The 8,708-nt window shown below is 33.2% G+C and overlaps 1 protein-coding gene across 1 annotated transcript in view; it reads right to left on the reverse strand.

Moving 5' to 3' along the window:
* The window catches only part of LOC108736684, a 32,518-nt gene extending 28,645 nt beyond the window's left edge, over positions 1 to 3,873 (reverse strand). Inside the window, exon 1 of the mRNA XM_025976010.1 lies at positions 3,680 to 3,873. The gene's annotated coding sequence lies outside the window, so the exon portion shown is untranslated. The remainder of the gene's footprint in view (positions 1 to 3,679) is intronic.
* Positions 3,874 to 8,708: the final 4,835 nt, after the last annotated feature.

Genomic DNA, 8,708 nt, shown 5'->3' on the forward strand with positions numbered 1-8,708 from the left:
ATTTTACCGAGAGTATTTTCAAACGGATTTGCTTCATCGAGCCCCCATAAGATAGATTTAATTGTAAGTTTATACATGTGATAGGTTTGCCCCTTAAAACCCATATGAAAAACCCATAAGGCAATTCTCATTTTAATATCAGCACTTTTTTTGGCGGGATTTTCTTGAGAAATCTATGGGGAAATCACTATATTGGCATCTTCACCACTGACTATGAATGTGCTGGACTTGCTCTCAATCTTTATTTCAATCATTTTCGCATCTTGAATAATAAAAAAAAAATAAATTCAAAACCACAAATCGACATTTTTTAACAAGAACTGTAAAACTCGACTTGGAACACCAGCGATTTACATAAACTAAAAACAACCGTAGATATAAAAAGGTTATGTTGGATCGAGAACGGAATACGAAAGGCTTTAAAGTGTGAATCGAGCCTAACGATTCGTTCTTTGTGTTTACAATTAACGATTTATCTGTAGACTTTTCGTGAAGGTCAAGTTAATTATCAGCAATAACAATTCCAGTTTGATTATCATTATTGTATGCAGCCTTTCAACAGAAAGACAGTTGCTACAATTCTTTCGTTCTTGTATTAAAAATGGAGTCGTGGAATAGTTTGATCCTTGTTAACGGAAAACCCACTTATCGTTAATTAATTTCCATTGGAGATTATTGAGAATGAAAGGGAAGTATTGTACTCATTGTTATTTGTTGCAAATAACGTATGTATTAAATACACAAACACGTTAACGGGAAAATAATAACTTTTAAGGATAGGTACATACTTAATTTGATTGTTCGGAAAATTTATAGTGCGATTTCTATTTAGAGTAATTAACGAATAATTAGCAGTAGGTGTAATAAATAACAAAACAATAGAAAAACACGTTCATTGTAATGCTACGAATAAGGTGAATTCCAAAAACAATCGAATCTATCCTTGTTCCACTTTTATTATCACGAAAGAAAACCCACTTTGGATTAATGTTTATTTGCTAATACTTATTATTGCACATAAAACAGCAAATAGGTAATGCGTAGTGACAAAGAAAAAATCGCATTCAACGTAGGTAGTATTTGACCAATATAACGTGGTATGCCAGAATTATACAATTAGCATAGAAGAAAAAACGAGAATGAATTCGGAAAAAGAAAGATGCCCTTATGTTCGATACAGAATATTTTAATGTGGGTACTTGATTTGCGATCAGAGAGAAGCACGAGTTGTGTTCTCGAAAATCCGCTGTTTAAGTTGTACCAGAACCTTTTAATATGTTTATACTGTTGAATTCATAAAATTTTAGTTAATAATGTTAGTTATTATAATCACATTTGCTGACTCTACTTCTTTAAAAATGTATCTATATTTTGTCATTTATAATTGCAAACAATTAGCAAGAAATTACTGTTAATCATTGCAGACCGGGGTACAATAGTCGATATGTCTTTTCCTTCAATGTCCGAAGGTTTCTCGAATGCATGACTTCGTGAGTTTAACATATTACGATGGTATAGATAGATCTTTATTGTATCTAATTGTTACGTACAAGCATGCATCTTAACGGCTCTTGAGTATATCCCGAGACATGGGCCCACCGATGGTCGGCAACGTACTAAAGATGCGAAAGATAATAAATCATATCTCGAGTGACACATATTTGCCTACTTATCAATAGGAGTTCCGAAATTCTAGAAAAGAATAAAGACTGTTCCGAAGAATTCGATCATAATATCAATAAGCCTCTGAACGACAACCGGAGTTAGTATATAGATTAGCTGATCAGTAATATAAAGTATAGCTACATGTAAATATTCAACGATGACAAATTATAAATAAAAAACGGACGTTGTTCGCAAATGTAAGGTCCAATGACACCATACTTGTAAACGACTGGAAAGTGCACCTCTACTTCCACAAGTAGAAAATTGGTGTCCTAAGTACGCCCCTAATAACGATGTTACTACTCTCTACTCATCACAAAAGTGCTTAGAATGTTTGATAGGCGAACAAAAATGGTAGAGCTGCCTAACAGGTGGCTTTTATGCAAAAATATAAAAATATATACGCAAAAGTGACATACTTAATTAAAGTAAACTCTTTTCTCAAAAGGGATTCACTTTACATTTGTTTTTATTACATCTTGTTCTTGCACGTTATTAGCGTCGATAATTACAACGTCAACTTCTAATTTTATTACCTACATTTAAACTGATTACAGGAGTTGCCGCAATTGCCATCCTTGTACCAATTATTTTTGTTTCTAAAATAGACTTTTTACCAGCAACTTTTTCAACCTTGTAATCATTCTTGCAAATTTATTTCACAATTTCTTTTTACGATTGGTATAACGAGATTCTTTTTACAGACGGTGAATTTAAATATTTATTCAAAAAATTCAATTTTACATGCGAAATTTATAATTTAAACTGACAGCAGTAATTTTTTGCCAACAAAAGTAAAAGAATTTGTTTTAATTAATTGGATTATTTAACTTTGTATTTTCTATTGAATGAATGCAATTTAATCTCACTTAAATTGAGTTACCTTGGAACAAAAAACAACTAAGCTAATATAATATTGAACACAGACATACAAACAACAAAAAAATCAGACGAAGAAAGGAAAGTGAGAAAAACCGAGGTTGAAAACAGTTGACTCTTACAATACATCATCATGTTTGCTTTAACTTACTGAGCTAAAGACTTACGTTGTTGGTGACCGCTGAAGCGTTAACTTAAAAATTAACATTATAATTACAACATTATTACGCATTTGAAGTCATTGCCTTATTACACAATTCTAAGTAGATATTTGTTGAAAAGTTTATTTTTCATTCATAAATAACCTCGTACAGAGACTGCGATTGGAGATCTACCATTAATAAACGAAGAAATGATGATATTGTAGCTTTGCAACTTTCAAACTTGAAATGATGCTGTTTTGATTCGGATCGAAAGGCCGTCGTCGGTTTGAGGTGCTTCCCAGCTAACACGAGCTTCTTCAAGGGTACTTCCAAAATATTAGGAAGCGATTCCAACCGACAACGGCCTTTAGGCCCGAATCAGGACAGCATCAGTTCACCTACCAGCCGCAAAAGTCAATTTGTTTTCCAAATTGCATGTATTTAATTGAAAAAGGCGATAAATGAATTTATGAAAAATATTCTTTACAGTGATTTTCTAGAAAATAAATAATGCGGATATAGTAGAATTTACTTATTTTATAAAATTATAAATACACCATTTGGCATTTGCTTATAATTACATAAATGTTATTGAGAATTTATTTGTGATTTATAATAATTATCTTTTTATTATAAATTCTGCACTGCTATATTTGAGAAGATTTAACCTTTTAAATTTTAATCATTTTTAATTTGTATAATTTTATGTTTGATTCCTTCCATATAAGAACATTCCAAAAGTTAGAAAAGGAATACGAAAAAAAACGAATTTTTTTCTTTATTTCAATACTTTTATGTACCGCAATGCTTTGACTAATTAAATCGTATAGTTTTCTAATAATTTGTTTGCATATTTGTTGATTCAAGCCTTAAACAGGTAATTATCCTGCTGAAAATGTGTGCGAAAGTAAAACAGTGAAAAACTAATTTTAATGCTATTCTATGAAAACATAGCTAAAAGCCAGTGCTTCTTAAGCGAAAGCAATTGGTACCTGCGTGTTCTGTTGATTTGACGAAAAGATTTGTTTGTTGCTAGAAATCAGAAGTAGCGTGGTATTGCGTTATATGATCAGCAAACAGTAGCACATGGTGACGTAACGACAATTGAGAAAGAACTAAAGACAAAACCGGAGTGCGCTAGCTGTACAACAGCGATAAACTAAATCCAAAAGTATCTGGTCCTAACCTGTCCAATAGCACGCGAGATTCGCGACCGAGCGCAGTCGCTATTTATATCGACCAACGTATCAACGTTGCCATTACTGAAACAACTACACTAAATCGGATTTATTTTTTATTGCTGACTGTTATCAAAACAAAAAAAGCCAAAATACTTTAATAAACTCTTTAGCGGCAGCTAACTTTAACCAGTAGCTCTTGAGACTTGCAATGTAGGTTCCTACGATTCATGTACAATTTTCGGCTGGCTTGCGCCATTTCGCTAAGGTTTTTTAAACAAAAACAGATGCTCAAGTAGATGCAAACTTATGGAAAACAATAAATACTGTTTATATGTAGATATGTCCACATAAACTTTAGTGGGAGACCGAGATCTCAAATTTCCAATGGACAGACGTAATAATCATAATTGAAACTATAAAGTAGATGAGCCACATTGAAATTTGTTCTGTTGCAAAGTTACAGACAAAAGTTGCAAAACGGTTTGTGCCAAAAGCTTTGCAGAGATAATTGCACTTACGACTAAATCTCATTATAGTAAGGAGAACAGAAAAAAGATAGAGCTACACCATCCAGAATTCCTGATAAGAATCGCATTTCTACCAAGTTCAAAGAGTTGAGTGATAGTGTCATAGCACTCGTGAGGATTTTTAGTAGCTGTAGTGGATCCTCTAATCCCAAAAAACAGCAAGAGTGGAACTACTTGCATTTTTTCCGATATAAATTTGACGATGCTACTATTTGCCCATTGTGGTTTTGTATGTAGATACACACTGACTTTTATAAATTCAGTTTTTTTTATTAATTTCGAGTATAACAAACCCTTCGGCATACAGAAGAGGATATTTCGTTCCGAAACATGGATGAACAGTTTATCTTTATCTTAATTTGGTAACCTGATTCTAAACTTATTATATACGGGAAAGTCTGTTAGTCCTTCGATATGTATTGATGGAATACCATTAGGGAATATTTGAACGTTTTATTAAAATTGTAAAACTTTTAAATTCAAAATGGCAACGTTGCCTTGGCGCAGTGAAATGAACGAAGAGCAAGTAGCGGACAGCACGCAAATACGTGAAACGGTGAAATGCCAGAGCCTGCCGCGGTTAAAGGAAGGAAGAAGGACCTCGATTCTGAAACAAGTTCGTTTGTTTCTCGCATCACTTAATTTTGTACGACCTTTAAAACCAGTGACTGGTACGACAGCGGGACTAAAAATTCTAAAGCTTTTAGGCAGATAACTTTTAAGTTCTGAAATAATTAATGCAGGAGAAAAAAAAAAGGAAAAAAGGACGCGCTTTTTAATTTCACTATTTCATCCAATTCTTCGCTAGCCCATGCAGCAACTGTTTTAGATAGATTATAAAATTTAACCCTCATAAAAATACAAAAAAGTAAATATTACATTTTATTTTCTAAAAAATTAAAAGGTAAAGGTCGAGATGATTGCCCCCACCCCCGAAGGGGGTGGGTATGGGGGNAATAGGAGAACAGAGGACTCTATGGAAGTCAATAAAAAATAGGCGAGATAGGTTGGTAGGACACCTTCTCAGGCATGAAGGTCTGGTCAGAGACATATTAGAGGCAGAAACAGGAGTTAGAAGGGGTAGAGGTAGAAGTAAGTTAGATTACTGTTCGCAGATAGTTAAGGATGTGGGATGTTCTAGTTTTAGGGAAATGCGATGTTTAGCTCAGGATAGGAAAGAGTGGAGGTACGTGTCCAACCAGTCTTAAGACTGACGACCTTATGATGATGATGATGATGATTCCCACACGACTTTGTACACATAGTTTACTAACTTAGCAATATATTTTATTAAACGTGTTTGTAACAATGATGACTAATAGAGACCAAGACCAAGACTGCCCAGTCTTCGTATTGGTTTTTGTCTTGGTCTTGTGTGTTAAGTATTGGTCTTACTCATTTAATCTTATACTTAAGGAATTTTAAAAAATTCACGAGAACTTACCCTTCTTTGAATGCATAAATTGACCTTTTAGCGAATAAAATAGTACAAGGTACTTAAAAGAATAAGTACAAAATATTGAAAAAAAAAATTGTTTCTCATCTACGTAATTATCCCTTTCTCCACAATCGCATTTATCAATTATGGAAAACTTAGTTCAACTTCTATCAACATTGAAATAAGTAAAATAAGAAGAACGAAAAATTAAATACTTTGTTAAGCTCGCGTTTCAAGAAAAACCTCGACGGGTGCTTTTCGTAGACGATATAGAGCATCACCTCCTCGTAAAACTTATCCGAAATCATAAAATTAGAACACCAAGGCGTATTTGTTTCATTGACTAAACTTTCAAGGCTGTATCTCAACTTTTAATTGGATGTTTACATATACGAAAAAGCGTGGAGCAAAATTGAATTAATGGAGAAACTAATTTCCGTCCCTCTGGATGGCGCGGTTAATCGGTAATTCTTAAGGGAAACACGTGGCCGATCCTAATAAAAGTTTCTATCTTTCCCCTAAAAATGACTGCCATTTTTGCTTTTTTTTTGCGGGTTGACAAGAACTTTGCAACTTTAATGAAAGATCGGAAGTTCCTCTGCCGGAAATGTACCACGAAAAGTAATTTGCAGGAAAAGTGAAGAGTACCTAACAGTCTAATAACGAACGGGGGTTCGTTTCATGTTCTGGAAAGAAAAGTTTCAAATAGAAATTGTAGAGAAATTAAAAACCTTCAGTTTGAGCCTCGGTACGATCAATTTTGTCAATTAGTTATTGTACAAATCCCAAAAAATCATCAAAAATTGTCATTTCTTGTTTATTACAAAAATGACGTTTTTAGTGATTGTATAACATTGAAATGAAGGTTTTTAAATTTGGAATCAAACTAGTTTTTGTGGGCGTAAATTGGTCAATCTGTTGGTGAAATATGGTTAATTGTTTATCCCAACAGACATGAATAGTTATTACCGTAACTTTTTTTTGAACAAACATTTTCAGTTGCACGTAGGTTCAATCTCTTTATAAAGGTGGAGTTCTTCATATCCCGTTAAGGGCATATCAAAAAATTCATTTTTATCCCCTTATTTATTGCTGTAAATAAGGGGGCCATTTTTCATTACAAACAATTAGAGCTGGAGCGACGCCTACGTAACGTACGAATTTTGAACCAAGGAATATGAAAGGGTGACTTCGAAACAAACATTAAAATAGCAAAACGAATCTCCTACAACCAATAGGAACCGAGTTAACATTTTTTCTTTTAAACATCACAGATTAATTGATTTTAACTATTAAATAATGAATTTGGGAGCATTTGATAGAGAAATCTTTATATTTTGTAGTATTGCTTTTAAAAAAGTAGTAATTTTTTTGTTATTGCTAAAAGACCTATCTAAAGTGATCAGTAATCTCGGACGACGCAACGTAGTTAGCAGTGTGAATAAAACATTGCAACCGTATCTCTTACAATTTTCATAGGATTGAGCTTTTTTTTTTAATCTGGGATAACACATAAAATTATGAACAGTGGTATAATTAACGAAAATGACGATATCTTAGGCAGGTCATAAAGCATGTTTTTATAAATATGTATATAATATTTAATTCATTGTTTTTTATGATTCGTTTGACGAACCGCTACTGATTTTTACACCCCTTCGCCTTGCGCTCTCCGTAACGTTCTAGCATGATTTGATTTATTACTCTGTTATTTCGTGAATTCATTATACTTAATAACTTGTATCGCTGAGTGTACCTCGACGATGCAACGGCGACGTGGCAACCGAGAGTAAGTGTATCAGGTTAGTTCCGGATGCTGTCTCTCTTCACGTTCTGCGCATCTGAAATAAAAGTTTTAATTTGACGAGCAGTAGGGGGTGTAAAAACATGCACAAAAAGTACCCAGGTTAACGAACCACCAATGATTGAGAATACTCGCCAGGTTGCCGGTCGTACCATCTTACAGCTCTCCTTTATCGCAAGCGTATTGCACAAATGATGATTAATAGTAGTTTGTACTCTGTAATAACCGTTTCATTGGATGTTACCACAAAATACAAAAATAAGTTTATTCTGAAAAGGAAAAAACAGAATTCGCACGGTCTGGCGAAATCATTTTGCTATTAATAGAAGACAATCCTATTTTGAGTATCTGACTTTATTGCACGGTAAACAGATTCCGCGTGATACGGTGTGGAGGATTTTAAGTCGCAAGGTTTCTTGTTTTATTAACACTATCAGGCACTGTACAAATGAGATACAGGATGTGAAAGTAATGTACAAGTATGCAAATTACGTTTTTTTTTTTTAACCATCAAAAACACCATAAAATAAAAGTCTTTGATATACTAATGAAAAATGTTGTGTCCTCGTATCTCATTCGTGCAAAATACTAACATTAATATTAATTTTAAAGTAATCTACTAAAACAACAATAATAATAAGATTAAAATTACGTTATACAGTTACAAATTTATAAAGGTTAAAATGTAAACAAACCCCTGTGACTGACTGGTTTGTTTACATTTAGGCGTAATAGTTACTGAAAGCCTGTATGAGTGTGTAAGTAAACGTACACAATCTGTCAGACTATTGGCGCACCTTGATTTTCAAATACTATAGTCCAGGAAATATAGGCGAGTGAGTGGGAAAAATTATTCGGATTAAATTTTTTTACGTAATTTTGTTTGGAAGATTCTCCTGAATACAATGATGTGAATTGTCAGCCGGTAACCCGGTTGGGTATTGTTTAAATCACGATTTTTTAAACAAATGGCAAAAAACTTTATTTTGCCGGAACAATTTTTTTTATATTCTCTGACTTAATCTTAATAAAAAAGGTCTGATGCTTTAAAAAGTTATTAAAAAATATGTT

This window comes from Agrilus planipennis, unplaced genomic scaffold (genome assembly GCF_000699045.2).
Source record: "Agrilus planipennis isolate EAB-ADULT unplaced genomic scaffold, Apla_2.0 scaffold12, whole genome shotgun sequence".
In the NCBI taxonomy this organism is placed as follows: domain Eukaryota; kingdom Metazoa; phylum Arthropoda; class Insecta; order Coleoptera; family Buprestidae; genus Agrilus; species Agrilus planipennis.